Here is a 17,032-nt window from a genome sequence, read left to right as displayed (position 1 = left end):
CAGTCAAGAAAGGCTGATGCGCACGATAAACCACACACCAACAATAAAAACATCAATTGCGGTCCAATCATCATGTCTTTTCTGATACTGTAACAACGGAGATAATATAAACAGACAAAAGTAACTAGAATTATATTAGTATTAATAGACAGCGAAGTTACCGTAGTGGAATCTAGTTAGCTTTATTTAATATTTTTATTTGGGACAACACTTTCCTGCGCAGATTATTAATTCTGGAAGTATATTCAGAGTAACAATGTCATATCCGCTATACCTACAATATCGTATGCATAGAATATATCACAAAGTTTGAGTTTCTGAACGGAAATGTACAAAAATGTAAAGTTGTTGCTTGTACACGTAATGCATATATGGAATAACATGCCAGGTTGTGAAAGTAAGGGTTTATAAACGCCATTAGAAAAGATAAACATTACATACACTGAGACAGAAGTTGAAGATATAAAACTGGTATGCATACAGTTCAGGACTTATGATATCGGAATACAGACAGCCTTAAGCATTCGAAAGAAAGCGTATAAACTCACCTAACTCAAGCGTCCATGTACCTTCTCTTCGACTTGATGGATAACTTCAGAAGTTGACTCATTTGATAGAATATGGGGGTTATTTAACTAGTTTTTTCCATCTCGGGGGGTTTTCATTATACACCAATATCCTCTCATGTGAAATAGTAGACAAGATGCAAATTGGTTCGATGCCTACTGGCCAGTATTGTAATCCAGCATGGGTCGAAATGTTTCCCCCGTTTTAAAACTGCTTCTTTTAGAACACCTCTATAGGTTTCAATCCATCGTATGGTTGTCACAACAGGAGACGTTTGATTGACGTAAAGGTATGTATAGTCTGGGTCCCTATTCATCTGCTTATCAAAGAGTAACCGTTTCAAACAAAGATACAAAGGGCATTTGCGATGCGAAATATGGTCAGTGAATCTATATCAGATATGTTGTGGCGTTATCTTTTGATATATTCTCCGACGGGCTGATGGACAATATCGTAAGTTGAATAAAAAATTCAGTAATTCAGCAGCGTTTGGGTTATAGAAATTGATTTTGAATGGATATATGGAATGGCACAGCTGAGGTATTTGCCCGACATCTAAGGTTTTTTTTTTAAATTAGGCCGTTGAAGTAACCAGATTTCAGGATTACAAAGTCGGAGTTTCTGTGAGATTCTACCTTATGTCTTGACTGCCATGACGGGTTTAACATTTTCTCAGAATTAATTCTAAAACATTAACCAACCTGGAATTAGTTAGTTCTGAGGAAGCAATTGCATTATTACAGAAGTATTCATAGATAAAATACCTAAGTTGAGAACATATACTACTTTATAAACAAAACAGATGGAAAAGAAATTATTCATTAGAGGAATGGCTCGCGCAAAACGCTCCTCACTGGGCAATTTAGATGGGCATACAAAATAGAAACAGACAAAGTTTCTGGTCTTAAAGTCGTCGAATACATGAAATGTGATTTTTGCTAAAATTCAATGAAGATGAAGATGTTTTATTGTATATAATCTATACAGGGACCCCAGGAAATTATTATTAATATTAATATTTCTTAATAGACAAAATAACAACTTTAACACAACTTTAGTCATATGGATATACAGGATAAATTACGGCATCTAATGATAATATTTCCCATTAAAATCACAACATTTCTGAAACTTTCAATTGCACAGAAACACCACCACAACTGGGACAATGCAAGTGGCAATCATTTATTTCTTTAATTTTGTATACTTTGGGTTTTATAAGCAAGAGGGCTGGATGTGGCTTTTTTTCGTAAACTGTACTTGTACTAAGAACTGCATTTGCATTTATCATTTGATAACTCAACACATAACACTATTATGAACAACTACTATAGCATATATTTTAAACGGTCTATTCTTGGAATTTGTTATTAGATACCATCCCAGCCTTGGTATAGTCAAATCTTTAATCTGTGTAGCGTCACCCTATGAATCATGTTCTAAGGAACACGGCATTGTAACTAGTAGGTAAATAACAATATTTTAAAATAAGGAAATAAATAAACTACTAATTAGCATGTACAAAACGTCATAATTAGTTGATATTCTATCAGACCACTACCCAAAGTCCACATAGTTGTAGAAATTATGCAAAAGTTCACACCAGCTCAGAAATTATGCAAAAGTTCACACCAGCTGAGAAATAATGCAAAAGTTCGCATCAGCTCAGACATGATGCAACAGTTCACATCCGTTCAGAAATGATGCAAGAGTTCAAGTCAGTTCAAAAAACAGATTCAAACTGAATGCCTCTCGTAAGGGAAAACCCATACTTTTGTGTTCCTACACACATTATCAGAATGCAAAACTCTGTGCTGTAATACATGATGTGCACCTTATTTGGAAAACTGATTACATGAAACAACATGTAGATGAAAATTGAAGCTTGCTACTTATGGCCTAATTATCAAAAACCATTAATTATGCAAATCACTAATTACCATAAACAAACTACAACAAACGTGCACTTTGTTATCACCAATGAATACTTCAAATTATATGACATTTGAAGTTTGCAATCTTAAGACAGCCTCATTGTCGAACATCTGTAATATCAAATAATTCATTAAAACTTAAAGCAACTTCATAGGACATGTGCACATTATAGTGGTTGATATATGTTCCATATGATGTGAAATTCAAGCTTGCAGTCTTACGATATAGCCAAGCTACCGCTAATCATTATCAGTTATGCAAACTCATTAAAACTGAGCAACTATGCCAACAGGACTTATAGGATACGTGTACTTTGTTATGGTTGTTGCATGTCCCTAATTATATATTCTTACGACATAGCCGAATTACTGAAAATCACCAAATATTCAAATTACTCATTAAAATAACAACTATGTCAACACACTTCATAGGACATTTGCATAGATCAAGGCTGATATAAATACCAAATTATATGAAATTTGACGAGTAAGATCTTAAGGTATAGTTAATTACCGAAAATCAAAAATTGTGCCAATGACTCAATGATTAATGTATGTGCCAAACTTTATTCAAATATGCATTCTTAAGATATAGACTAATTACTAGGAAAAAGCAATTATGCAAATGAGTAACTAATGTTCATTGGATTTTTACCAAAATCTAACCAGTTCTTGTCATTACCATATGGAAGATGTGTAGCAAGTTTTATTATAATCAATGCAGTAGCATTTGCAGATATTGTGTTCAGAGACAGACAGACAGACAGACAGACAGACAGACAGACAGACAGACAATTTATTTTAAAATTACATCATTTCCTCACCTTATTGGAGGTAGGCATTCAAAAGTTAACATCAGCTCAGGAATAATACAAAATATCACATCAGTTCAAAAATGATGCAATTGTAACAACACTATGGAGGACTCACTTCAAAGGTTAAATAACGTAATCTTCTTACACAATATTTTAATTCTCGCTATCTGCAATACAATTCTATGAGTCAAATGGAACGCAGTCTCGCGACCGCGCTTGCATTTGTCGACACCTACACTTCCGGTCGCCTATGTCAATACACGTGAATGGTTCTTCCCAACAGTTTAATTTGTAACAAATAAGATAAACGCAAGTTTTAAGCTCATATAATTATGGAGGTGGGAAATTTGAATATGTACAGTATCTTTACAGAGCAAAATTACAAGAGATGTCTACAACTGAAAATGGGAAAGAAACATTCCTGTGTATTAGCATAGCCGACCGGAAGTGTAGTTGTCGACATTAGAACCGTTGTCGCGCGACTTCGTTCCATTTGACCCCACAGTGATGTGTAGAATTGTATTACAGGTAGCGAGAATTGTAAAGATTAATTTCCCTGATGAATGTTCTTTTGATAGAAGCAGATAATATCAATGCAACTAATCCAGCATATGGTTTTCTGAAGCCGACCAGATCTATTCAATAAACAACTGATACGTTACATTTTAGCAAAGTAATTTCAGCAATCAATGTATGTATTGGGTAGGTTTTGGCAAACAAACATGAATATTAATGAGTTTTAATTCAGTCTAAATGTGGCCATTTATTAATCTGGAGCTGGTATATTCATACCATTTTTCCATATGTACTTTCCTCATTCAGCCGGTAAGTGCTTGTGGCAGAAGGGGGTTGTTATGACTGAATGGCGAAATATTTTTGGAAAATACTTACAGCCTGTTTTATGTCCATTTTTTTTATGCCTTAGGAAAAGTTCTGCTAGAAACATTTCGATGTAAGTGATTTCCTATCTGACCATGTTTCTATGTATGTATGTTAGTATATCAGTCACATAGTCCTTGCTTATTTATTCGCATTAAGGATATGGTATGATTACTTTATCAACAACTATGTGGATTTACTAAAATTAAAATGGTGAAAAGGGATAAATGAAAAGGTGTTGCTGTTCCTTCGTAAACTACTTGAATTCAGGCCATGCTTGTCAGATGTGTACTGTACACTTTAATTGTTGACTATTTGAACTTAAACATAGCGGGTTAAGGTCAAAGGTTAAGGTCTCATTAGAAAGCCTAAAATAGATAACACAAGTTGACAAGATGTGAATTTTTAAAGATAGATATGGTCGCCATTTGCCAATTATAACGAAAATCAGAAAAGAAAGTAATGTGCCTACATGGATTACTGCATCTGGCATTTCTGCAAATTTATGAATTTTTTATTTATGAAATTGGCCTTTGTACATATACATTTCACAAATTTCTGGCTATCTGAACTTAAACATAGAGGTCAAGGTCAAATATCAATGTCTCATTACAAAGTTGAATATGAATAATATGGGAGCAGATACTGCTCTATCTATTAAGCGTCCGGGGTTAGTGGGAAAATGTTAATTTTTACAACAAATATGGCTGCCACTCCGCCATTATTATTGCTAAGGTCGCGAAAGAAAGTAATGTGCATATGTGTACTAATATATCTGACATGTGTGCCAAGTTTGCTTGAAGTTGGCCCACACATGTCAGATGTATGTATATATACTTTGAACACAACACCTAATTAAAACACACCTCTCTCTCTTTTGGCAGTATTAATGATAGCATGTAATATTTGTTTTTGCTTCAGAGGTTACAATGTAACACTTACGGGGTGGATGTAACGCCCCAGACATTATATTGGTTGTCAATGGTAACAAGAAATATTTCTAGTTATACTTGTAAACGTTGTGTCTGATAACCTTGGTTGATCATCACTTTAGTAAAAAAAAAAAGATGTTGCACTTTGCACTTGCAAAATGGCTACCTAACAGATACAATATAAAGCACACCCAAGGCAAGGCTCTCTCTCTCTCTCTCTCTCTCTCTCTGTGCGGGGTCTTTCAAGGCAAACGATCGATGGATGAATCAATACAAATCATGTTGATGGTAGTTATGAAACTTAGAAATATGAAATATAGTCTTGCAGTATGACCTATTTTCTGCGGCCAGGAGGTTACTAAAAAAGGGAAGTGCCTATGGGATGAACACAGCCCCTTCGGATAGCACTCAGGTACGATCTATGGTCGATTATAAAGATTAGCACAATCGCCCGAGGGTACAAGAGCTGGACTATATGACATGCGGTACGACTAGATATTGTTTTCTATTTTTATTTACAGCGTGTTCAAATCCATACAACGGACAATGCTACACCTTAGTTTACAACCAAGTTGACTGGTTTACCGCCAAAGATTACTGCGTAGATAATTCTCTTGGTCATCTAGCTGCCATTGAAGACAGTGGTGAAAACCTCCACCTCGTAAACATATTCGTTGGGCACACATGGTGAGACGGTTGAACTATATGTTTCCCCCAAAAAATCAGAATACACTGTTTGAGCACTGTAGAGAATACATTGAAAGTGTGTCCTTTCACTTACTCTTACATTGAAGCTTTGGTCGACTGTTATTTCACTATTTGATAAATTGTAATGCAAAAATGTGAAGATAATTGCTCATTAAAAGTAACAAGATCTAACAAGTCTTGTTTGTTTGTTTTCTGTTTTGTTTTTTGTTTTCTGTTGTTTTTTTTCGCTTGTTGCTAGTGAAAGTCACTAAACGATTCAAACAAACAAACAAACAAACATACATAATACATTCCGTTGCTATTTGCGGCCATTATTAAAAATTTTTCAAAATCTTCGAGATAGGTAATTAAGAAAAAGTGTAAAGTGTCCGTTTTACTCTAAATTGTGATATGTTGAATAATCTTTTAAGAACTCATTGGATAAATTTATTTCAGTGTTCACTGAGATAATCAAACGATCATATGTATTGCAGGAAAATATCACACTGTTCTGGTTTTGCTTGATCACACTTTCTGTATCCATAATCAGAAAGACTCAAGCACAATTCTTTATTTCACTGTGACTATATATCAACTGTCTCATGAAGCTTTCTTCAATTAATATACTAGTTGTCTTTTTCCATGGCCTGTTTTATGGACACTGTTATCTTACCTACTGAAGCCGGGGAGCATTCTTGACCTGATTTATATTTCCGTGCAAAATGCAAACTGAACATGAGTGTTGCAATAATATTGGAGAAAATTGTTGCAAACTTTTTGGCTGGAAATGGTGTGACTCATTTTACAAGAAATCGGAAAACATCGTTGCGACAATGCCTCACCCATATCATCCACGTGCCATGTAGCACATGGTGAAAATCAAAAGAAAGGTTTCTCCAAATTGGATGTGCACCATTATGAGGAAAGACATACATACATACATACATACATACATACATACATACATACATACATACATACATACATACATATATACATACATACATACATACATACATACATACATACATACATACATACATACATACATACATGCATACATACATACATACATACATACATACATACATACATACATACATACATATTTGAATTTTTTATATTGTGTTTTACAGTTCTGGTAAGTTTTTCTGGATTGGCGTTCATGATCAAAATATGAATGCTCAGTTTGAAACGATAGACGGTGTAATAATAAGTAATACTGAATTTGTTGATTGGAGTCGAAACTGTTGTGATGAGGATGAATCCTGTATCTCTTATAATGCTGACGCCGACAAATGGAGAGCCTTTCCATGCACTGATGCCATTGATTGCGGCTTCCTGTGTCGAAAAGGTAGGCCATGATTTGATTTCTCACTACCTTTAACATAAACATTTATCAAACGTGTATCACTACTTAGCCGAGCCGATATGTATAGCGAACGTCTGTGCATAGAATATGCATGCGTAAGACACAATAAAACTCACTCAAAGAGCAAACCGTCATCCATACAATTTGCCATGGTAGGGATAACGTTTCAAGTATACTCAAATAACATTTCATTCAGATTGTGTTCGAATCTATTGGTGCCAACACAATTAACTATCATACTATCATATTGATATTAATTCCCTTTGACAGGTATTCCAGTTACTGAATATGATTAGACATGGTTTATAATTGGAACAATGTCATAGTCGGCGTACGTGCTTATATTTCTTGGAGCCTCATCAGCTTAGGACATGTCTCCATTTACCAAACAATCTAATAAACGATTCGAGGGCAATTATTATTCTTTTAGATCTTTTTAGATATATCCGCAATGTTTGTTTTATGCAAACAGTTATAATAAATTTAAAATGAGAAAGTTCATTGACCTAGGATTGTTTATTGTGTATTATAAATCTATGTTTGGAATAATCGAAATTCATGTTATTTATATTAAAGATATTGATGAATGCCTTAACCAAACCGATAATTGCGAACAAGTCTGTGTGAACACTGTAGGAAATTTTACCTGTGATTGTAACATTGGATATACACTGAACGCAGATGGCGCCACGTGTCAAGGTAAGATACCTCTATTTCTATTTTCCGAAATGAAAAAGTAAATTCTAAAGTTCTGCGTTTGCAACAGACGGGCGTATACATATATATTCATAATTTGAAGTTGTGCAAAAACATGAAATGGAATTTACGATCACTCATCAAATATAACACCTGTTCTATATGATTATATATATATATATATATATATATATATATATATATATATATATATATATATATATATATATATATATATATATATATATATATATATATATATATATATATATATAACTCGGTGAGTATCAATCTGCTAAGACAGTGCTCTATACCGCAGTGGCAGAGCGCAATAGTTTTGGTGGTTCTGGAACTCTTTCTTGGTTGTAACTCGGAGTTTCACGCATAGTGCGATCATCAGACAACAATATATATATATATATATTGTTGTCAATATTTCGTATAAAAGACTATATATCACTATTTCTACGATTTTTGTTATTGTCTAGATGATGACGAGTGTGCTCTGACTACAGACAACTGTGATCAAAATTGTGTAAATACTATTGGATCATTTACATGTTCTTGTAACAGTGGATATACATTGGATGTAAATGGTTATACTTGCAATGGTAAATACTGAACATCTAAGGTTTACCTTTGTATTAATTTTATTTCTTTCATAATATAAAAGTCTAATATTGTATTTTAAAAAACATATGTTTTAGGAACGGGATACGTTTGATATAATAAGCAGCCAAAATTAATCTAGATATTAGTTTTACGATTATCAAATCATTCCGCTGAATTTCAATATTATTGTGGTTATTCAAATTTCTTGATTCTGTAAGTAAGAATTTGTTCCTGTCAGATTCGATTGTCAGTCACTGGTTGACATTCCACAGTCGTGAACACGAAAAAAGACATACAAATGTTAAGAAATTCGATACGCTAGTATTTCAAGTTTCTATTTCATTATATATTCATTTCGGAATAGTTACATATGCGTGATGAATGTTAATACGATGTGTAATTATGTCTGTAATCGACCAAATAATTTGTTATTATTGTCTAGATAATGACGAGTGTGCTCTGACTACAGACAACTGTGATCACAATTGTATAAATGATATTGGATCATTTACATGTTCTTGTAACAGTGGATATACATTGGATGTGAATGGTTATACTTGTAATGGTAAGTATTCTACATCTGGGTTTTACCTTTATATTCATTATATGTGTCTTTATATCCAACCATTCTCATGTGTTTTGAAGACGAAAAATTCATAAAATAGGTACTTTTGAAGTAAACGCAAACCAAAACTGATCTAGATAAATAGTTTTGCTGTTATCAAATCGTGCCAATGATATATCAAACATTTATTACACAAGAGGAAATTAACTAGACATTCTCCATTGATCAACATCACAACTAAAAAAATGGTATAACGAAGGTATTGTACAGTCAATCAATATCGGTTGCTGAACATTCAGTTTAATGTAATGGATGATATATTGGAAAGTGCATCACAGGATGGCCAACATAAGTACAGTAACCTTTACAGTTTAATACATTTGTGATTGTTCTGTACAGCTCATTTCATGTTAATGTTCACTGGATCTGTTTAATACAACCACGCAGAAGCATATGAGAAACCAAATATTCTACATATTATGATAGGAAGATAGCTATTTCTTGCTGCAAAGTGTCGAAATGAAATAAACCATTTAAATGTACTGCAACAAAACGCAGACATACGGGCGCCAATGTTTTGATGTCTGCATTTGATGTCTGCATGGTGACATGTAAGTTAATTTCACTTCGACAAAATTTGATAGAAAGTGTATTCATTCAATCTTGTTATCTTAACTTGTAGCATGAGCAGTTTGTTATTGGTTTCTGGGTGGTAGTTTCAAACAGAGTCAGTGAACACTAACCCGAAACGTGCTGTACAGCTGTAACTATTAAGTAAATATTCAAGCAAATTACCAATCTTTAACATTAAATCCGCAACTCCCTCAGAACTGCACAACATCTTCTGCCCTTATAAGAGCATAGCGTATATCGTTCACAGTGCAGCCTCTTTCGTAGCAGATGCCAGTTTATCCTACTATGTTGATAGGGACATAATGTCTTTCAAATTTTCTCAAATATTTGGCAATAAAAAGTCATCCTTTCTATGGAATATTCCCAGTGGATAGCATGTGGAATAAAACAAAGCGATAAATTATTAAGCGATAAGGTATTCCTAAAATTTATTTTATGGAAAAATGACTTCATCAATATATTTTTGTGTGAACTGTACATTTTTACTTCCTTCTGATTTTACTCCACCAATCTACAGAACCTCCACCTCCTGATTTCGAGCTACACAGTTCCAACCAACAATCGAACTTAAACATCCACCAAGGATATCCGAAAAGGGTGAACTTTACGTTGTCGATATATCTCAACAGTGGTGGTTTATCTTTCAACGTCATTTTGGAAGTGCCTACCAATGTGTCGTGTACACCTTTGCATATTCTGACGGTCTACATGGTTTATGGGCCAATGATTGACCTAACAAACACAACGGTTACGACTTCCATAAATGGAACTTCTCGTGCCTTTGTCGACATCGAAAATTCGGATATTGCTTCTGGTAACTCTTATAAAAATGACACTCGAATTGATATTGTTATTGAGGTAATGCTCGACGATGTACAGTGTATTTGGTACGGATCCGACCATTGGTTGCAGGCCGGAGCTGAATACGAAAGCGTGTTTAATACAAGCATTTGGGTTGGACAGTTGCAAGTCTCAGCTTCTTTGACGATGGGCCAGCCGTTGTTAGAAATAGACGTTACAGAAAACGTCACAGCTAACATCACGAGAGGGTGAGCGTTAACTATTAAATCAATATTCTTATTTTCGCTGCTATGTTTAAAAATGAAAATATACATCTGAAAGATATGATCAATTGGCATTTCCTTTTCCCCCGTTTAGCCATCTTGTGATGCATCTTGTGATGCAAATAGTGTCATCAGGACGACTAAATTGTGATAAAGGTGATATTATTACCAGCGGTCTTCCAATAAACCTTTACACGAAGTGCCCCAAAATAGCCGAACAAATTCCAGTGCAGCTGGGCTTCTTTACAATTTTTCAAAGTTGAATAAATTATCGAGGAGTTATTTGTAGCACTAAAGGTAGAAATAAGTTTAAATGGACATTTTTCCTCAATAATGTTTCATACTTACTTTCTCAACAGAGACTATGTGGAATTCATTTCAATTATAAGGCATACACAAGAATCTACTGAGCGAGCATATGACGTCACAGTGACGTGGATCTTAACACCATATATGGATATAATGTCCATACAGAATTATAATGACATAATTATGTCGTTTGACATATACACGGCGCATCATGCTAAACTAAAGGTAGTTATAACATATCATTTCATACAGAATTCAGTTATTGGCTTGGGCCGTGTCAAAGTAATGGATTAGTAACCCACAGTGACTTCAATTTGCATAGAGCATGCACTAGTTGTATTCTGTTTTTCCATGGGCAGTAGTCATGTATCACAGGTGTATTTTTTAGACCGTCAACAGTCGTCTTGACTTTTGTTTGTAATTCATCTTTAAAACTTTTGTCGCTGAAATTAATAGAATTAAAACATAATATGGTGTGCATTGGACGATCCATGAAGTCAAGACTAGATTATATTTTATGTGTTCAAATCCTCAGTGATTAGCATGCGTTCTGTATGTGCATTGTACATGCTGACTATTAGATTGTATGTTATAGGTTATGTATTAGCGCGTGCACACAGTTGGTATTTAAATATAACATATTTCAGAAGGTGTTTTTTTAGGAATACGAAAAAAATATAATCTGCGTCTGAATATAGAGACTAGTGTATTTTCTTTGATTGGATGTCCACACCCAAAAATCAGCAACTTATTACTATATTACTTATAGATAAAATAGACCTTTAATTGACATGTATAATGTCTGATATGTTAAAAATATATATTGAATATATTGTGCTTGATTGATAATATAATAAAATAACATCCTCGTTACCGCTAGTGTACATTTAATAATCTGCGTAAGAAAGCTGTCATGATTACATAATACTGTGCCTCTAATAGTTAATTTTCGCTCCTTACCTTAAATTAGTTCCAGGATATTGGATTTATGGATGAGTTGTCATTTTCAGTCACCATGGAAATTGATCCAGAAGCAAAACACGTGCCAGGCTCGTATACATTCAATGGATTCGTTGAAGTAATTTTCAAGGATAAAATTGGGACTTTGTATGCATTACCTCAGTTGATTACGTTTACATACACGATACAAGGTAAATGTACATAATATACGTTTTTGATATTGTTATCTTTTTTTTTAAACAACCGCAGACACGAGAGGGCGCTAAGGGGTTTGCCTGAAATGACGGCCACACAATAACATTATAACGTCATAAGGGGCCTTTGTGTATTGAACTAACAGACAGATGGAGAGTTTCGAAAGATAAAACTTGTTCACCAAATAGTTTCGAATACAATTGTTTTACCTGAGTGCATTATAGAAAGAAATTTATGTTACTACTACGGAAACCTAGCTATAGACAAATTAAAATAGACACAAGCTAAAAACAGTATTACAAGTAGACAATAATAGTGCCTTGGTTATATATGTGGATATAATCATCCTGTAACCATGCTAGTGTAAACACTGAATGAGGTTGAATGGACCATCCCTTGATAAAAGGTCGCTATCTGAGACGCACCCCCCCCCCTACTGTGTGTGTAATCACGTCAACATCCATTGACTGCTTATTATAACAGGTTTCAGCGATGTTGTCGGTTGTACGTGGCTACATTATTTTGCCTATAGCTGTGCTTCCGTAGTAGTATTACCTTGCATTATTAGCATCGCTTGTCTCTTGGTGGGAAAAGTTGCATTCTGGGATATCACTAGATATGCTTTTAGTTATGATTGATACATTTACAATGACTTGATGAAGGTTAAGGATATGGTTCTTTAATTATCTGTTTCGAAAAAATATTTGCTTCCTTTTTTTGATCAAATGAATAATTTTCGAGATATCCACATGAATATAAAACGCATCAAGATAAATGTGGCAAATGTGTTGTCAGTATAAGAGATTTCCCATAAACCCTTGCAGGAAACCTCCAACTGTCTGACCACATGTCAAGTGCAGGAGAGCTTCTTTACAAGATTTCAAAGTTGAATAAGTTATGGAGGTGCTATTTTATCACGCCCCATATCATATGCAAGTTGATAGCAGTAATCAATATAAGCGTACTACAGGGAGAAATAAACCTAACTGGACTTTTCCTTTAAGGAACGATGCGATATTTTAATGTTTGACGTTGTTCTTCTGTTTATTGTAGGAGACATTACTGGAGGAGTTGAACCGCAGTACACGTACAACTGTCAGTGCGAACACGACCCAAACAGACATGACTGCATATGCTGTCAAAGAGACGCCATCCAATGTAACGACCACACGTGTAAATTTTCGACGCTGTCGGAATCCTGTCCGATTCAAGGTAAAGACCACTCTTTAAGAAAGTATATTGAAACTTAGCTCGACGAACTGAGTTAGTGCGACCTCAACGTTCGGTCTCACTACTGCAATGACTCAAGTTAATATCATGGCGTTGCTTATAATAAAAGACATGCACAGTTCACGTATACAGTTTAGTTTCACTTAAAGTGACTATACAGATGAACAAAGGGTATATATTTTGAACTACCACAAAATTCACGAAGAACTTTACTATCATGTTTCTCTACTTAAACAAACAATGCCAAATAACATACAAGTCCACGTGCGTGTTTGTAGCTCAATATATTGGCGGGAAAACCTAGAAATTGCGTCAAAAATTTGTTATCATACATACAGGAAGTGTATGGTTTGTAAACATTTACAAACTGGGTAAACACAAGCGAAACATAGAAAAGTTGTTTCATTCATTATATAATCGAAAATAAATCTGTATTTGAATAGGGATTATATAGTGACGTATGCTACATATATTGTTTGTGATATTCATTACGTGAAGTTGGCTCTTACTGATAATCCGATATCAGAGACCTTTGAAACTGATGGGATAAAAAGGTCAAAGAGTTATGTGATATAGGTGTCAGATTCTTTCAAATCACAAAGACGTTTGTATTTTGTAAACATCACCCTCATTAGGAAGTGTCATGGTTTTACGATTCAAATAGTAGTAATTTAGTCACTGGCAGGAGTGTCACATACAAGTTATTTTTTACAGACCCTTGAGTGCAACCAGGAAAAAACCCGTAATATATTGCCATGAAATTACAACTTTTGGTGTATGTATGTATGTATGTATGTATGTATGTATGTATGTATGTATGTATGTATGTATGTATGTATGTATGTATGTGTGTGTGTGTGTGTATGTATGTATGTATGTATGTATGTATGTATGTATGTATGTATGTATGTATGTGTGTGTGCGTGCGTGCTTGCGTGCGTATTTGTTTGTTTGTTTGTTTGTTTGTGCATGTACTTGTATCTCTTGTCTGTCTCTCTATACGTGTGCGAGTATGAGTCTCTGTGTTAAAGGATAAATAACAATTCAAATCTACCTACCAAAATCACTGATATCTGAATCGATGACAGTGGTGGGTTTTCAGTAACTCATAGCAACTCTATGTTTTAAAGATGTCAAAATGATTTCATAATGCCTTGTCCTGTAGACTGATAAGATCTGCATGAACTAAATAAACTATCAGTGAGAATTGTGAGTTATTGTACTTACTGTGCACTAACTATAATTGCTTGACCGATGCGATATAACCGTACTTAGTACTTTCAGGAGAGTCCCAAAAGTATCGAACGTATTGATATGACGTAACGAACAAACAAACACACACACACACACACACACACAGACAGACAACAGACAGACAGACAGACGACAGACAGACAGACAGACAGACAGACAGACAGACAGACAGACAGACAGACAGACAGACAGACAGACAGACAGATAGATAGACAGACGGACAGAAATATAATTCTTAACATGTTTCTTTGTTATTCTACAGAGTTTTATGAGAATGGCTATCTGATAAACTCGCTAATGGGTATTTTATACGTATGCTATGCTACGTAAGTTTAAAGTTTTCTTAACTTTCAGAGTTTCCAATGCAATTTACAATGAACTCTAGTTAAACTGTATTGTAATCTGTTATACAACATTTGTAGCTGATACAATAAAGAATTAATGTTACTAGATACTCCAGCCTATTTCACAATGGTGATAATGTAACAAATGCCATAGATGATAAACGTTTTAGTTCCCTGAAGGGGAGAGTGACTTTTATAGTGAGCTCCGTTATTTCGTCTGTCTGTGATTGCGTACGTACGTGCGTGCGTGCATGCAGACATACGTCATTTCACTGATATGCAATATCCAATTTCATCCAAACCTGTATACCAAAGGTGACCTATGGTATGGGATATATGCTCGTCACTTTGTTTCGTGTCATATACAAATTGTACCGAATGGCGGCCATTCAATTTGCTGCATAGGTAAAAGATTGTAGTAAATAGAGACTCCATTCAAGCGTCTTCCCCCATGTTATAAGATGCTAGTTGTCTTTTAAGGCATTGCCCTTTGACCTTGACTGGAAATTGTATGGTGCTTTTAAAAAGCAGGTAAGATCATCAGCATAAGATCATCAGCTGAACACTTGATTTCATGACCCTCAATTATGATACCCTTAATCTCAGTGTCATGTTTGAGTTGTATTAGAAGGGCCTCAAGTGAAAGAATAAATAAGATAGGTGAATGTGGGTCCCCTTGTCTGACACCCCTGGTAAGTAATGTTATTTTGTTTAATGTATTTGTTGTCATTCCTTTCAGCATTGTTCCCAGCAGAACGCCGTCTTCCTGCTTTGTTTTTGCTGGTCTGGACAGTAATATTTCAGGTGAGGAGATATCAAGTTCGTAATAACAACACATGACAAGAATGTAGAACAGTGGGCCACCTACACAGTTTGTGTATTTGTATTCAAGCTAGGGTGTTATATTTAGGTATTATGGTTAAGCTCCCTAGCAAAACCCAGATATGCACCGTTCGCAAAGTGCTAACATATAATTATACATGTTCCCATCCCTCTCATAATGTATGCTGCACAACACCTGACCAGCATAGAGAACTATCATTGGTTTTTATATTCCAGATGTTAGATGAGTGTACTCTTTATATGATAATTTGAACTAATCCTTACGTACAATTGTCTCCTGAAAAAAAAGTTAACTTTCTGTAATCAAACATTTAAAAAAATCAAAGCGAAAAAATCGCACGACAAAATATATCGTTCTATAAGCTTTGAAATATTTTATTCGAGTTTCTTTACATTTATAATCAAGTTTGTCATCTTAAAGCATCATTTGTAATTGGTCTTTTACTATCAAAGATGTTTCATATATTAGTGTCGTATAAAAATAGTTAAGAAATATTTTTGTAATTTCTAAAGTAATGCAATGTGCTCAATCCTAGAATTATTTTACCCATGCATATTAATCGGAATTAAGACGACGACGACGACGACGACGATGATGATGACGGTGATGACGACGACGACGACGACGACGAGAACAACAACAACAACAACAACAACAACAACAGCAACAACAGCAACAACAACACAGAGACAACATCCGTTATATACGCATACTTGTGGTTTCCCAATTTGGTTTCAAATCGCTCCCCGTATTTACAACAACAAACCTTTTACAACTGTTTAGTTTGTTTTACAATGGTTGAATTAATAAAGGATTTTGTGTATATTGTTTCATATGTAATTATTTGTTTTGCTCCAAAACTTAGCAAGTCAGTTGGCCAGTTGGCCACTTCAAAAAGATTAAAGTTAAGATTTCCATTAGAAGCATTCGTGTATCTGGAAATTGGCAAATATTTGTTGACCGTTCTTTTAAATACCACTTTTATCCCGTTTGCAGTCTCATATGTTCCGATTGGAAATGTATTTGCTGTCGATCTTGCCTTTGGACAATATACTGCATTTGGTGCAAGTAGGAATGGTCGGGCGAAAATGTATTCACATGATGGGATCACGTGGTATTCTTTACCACCAGGTGATTGGT

Source organism: Glandiceps talaboti, chromosome 11 (genome assembly GCF_964340395.1).
Source record: "Glandiceps talaboti chromosome 11, keGlaTala1.1, whole genome shotgun sequence".
NCBI classification, from domain to species: Eukaryota; Metazoa; Hemichordata; class Enteropneusta; family Spengelidae; genus Glandiceps; species Glandiceps talaboti.
Note: the sequence above shows the minus strand (reverse complement) of the source record.